Source organism: Barbatula barbatula, assembly GCF_947034865.1.
Source record: "Barbatula barbatula genome assembly, chromosome: 14".
NCBI classification, from domain to species: Eukaryota; Metazoa; Chordata; class Actinopteri; order Cypriniformes; family Nemacheilidae; genus Barbatula; species Barbatula barbatula.
In genome coordinates, this window is record NC_136777.1 from 14315960 (window position 1) to 14317907 (window position 1948).

Below are 1948 nucleotides of genomic sequence, written 5' to 3' on the forward strand. Positions count from 1 at the left end.
CAGTTCCAGAGACAGCCCACACAATCCTACCCACGACTGCTCCGAGAGTGCTCTGGTCTGCTGCATTTTTAACAATATATCATCTACACGAGTGAGGAAATATATAGTATGCGGTCTCAAGATTCTGTTATGATGCATATACATTTGGGAGCAAGGCCATTTTTATTTGTTCATTTATAACATCATTACATCATTTTTTTTCTTTCAAAACCACATTTTTATGTTAGGTATATGTAGGGAATTAACAGTTGTGTTCAAAATAATAGCAGTGTGTTTAAAAAAAGTGAGTAAAGCTCAAAATCCTTATAATAACTTTTATATCTATACAGAAATGCATTGGGAACATTGCACATTCTTTCAGGTATTCCAGCCCAGGAGGAATGCACCACAGACCACAATTCCTCTGCATTTCTTGGTTTTGCCTCAGAAACTTTGATGTACCCCAAAAGTTTTCTATTGGATTAAGGGCTGGTCACTTAATAAAGATCCAAGATGCTGCTCGCATTCTGGTGTGTTCGGGGCCGTTATCCTGTTGAAAGACCCATTTCAAGGGCATTGAAATGTACTCAATGTTTTTTAATGTACTCAAATGATCCATGATCCCGGAATCCAATAAAATAGGCCCAATACCATAGTAAGAGAAACATCCCCATATCACGATGCTTCACTGTCTACACAGTGTACTGTGGCTTAAATTCAGTGTGTGGGGTCGTCTGACAATCTGTCTGCGATCCCTATAGAGCCAAAAAGAACAATCAGTTTACAAAAAACTGCACCATTTCTGTTTAGGCCTTTCAATGTGTTCTTTGGAAAATTGTAACCTCTTCAGCACGTGTTGTTTTTTCAACAATGGGACTTAGCGACGCCTTCTTGCCAATAGCTTGGCTTCACATAGGCGTCTTCTAAATGTTACAGTACTCACAGGTAATACCAGACTTTCTTTGATCACCCTGGAGCTGATCATTGGCTGAGTCTTTGCCATTTTTACTATTCTTCTATCCATCAAATCGGTTTTCTTCCACATCTTTCTTGTTTTGGTTGCCAAGTTAACAGCATTTGATATAATTTAAGCTGAGCAGTCTATAATTTTCTGCACATCTTTATATGTTTTTCGCTCTCTAATAATTGTTTTAATCAAATTACGCTGTTCTTCTGAGAAAAGTCTGGAACGACCCATTTACTCTGATTTTCAGAGAGATATGCACAGTACATCATACAGCACAAAATTTGCTGCCTTCGTCCTTAATAAAATAAATAAGGGGCTACTTGTTGACACCAGTTTTTTCACAGAATGATTTACCAGTGAGTGATCTGGTTAGTGACGTTGGACTGCTATTATTTTGAACATTACTGTATATATTGGTGCAAAAGATTCAAGAGACCATTCTAGTTTTGTCTTTACTAATCATTTTGACATGTATTGCAGTTGTTCCAGTCAAGTGACTTGTTTAATTTCAACAGAAAGAAACAGGCCTCAGAAGGACAAAGTCACCCAACAGTGATGTGAAAGACTGCAAAAATGCATGAAAAATCTGGGTTATTCAATCAAATAGTTGTAACTGTGTATTGTGTTGTTTAAACACGAATATGAACTTTGTTTCTTTGCAGCATTCGAGATCTGAAAACATTGCATATAAAAAATGCACATGAAGAAACAATGTTTATTTGGACTTTGGTAGGAATTGTCACAGAATGTATAATTTTATAATAAAATACCCATGAATAGAAAATTCTCCAGAACTGAAAAACATTTGGTGTGGTCTATTGTTTTTTTTGTGGCTGTACATGAACCTAAATATGAATGTAAAAATGACTGTTTGAAACAGTAATAAAATAAATATTTACACTGAAACACATTTTCCAATGATACTGTATGTTGGGATCAAGATCTGTATGCAATGCATAGCTGAAGCTAAAACCAATATGACAACCAAAGAATAGTGAAATA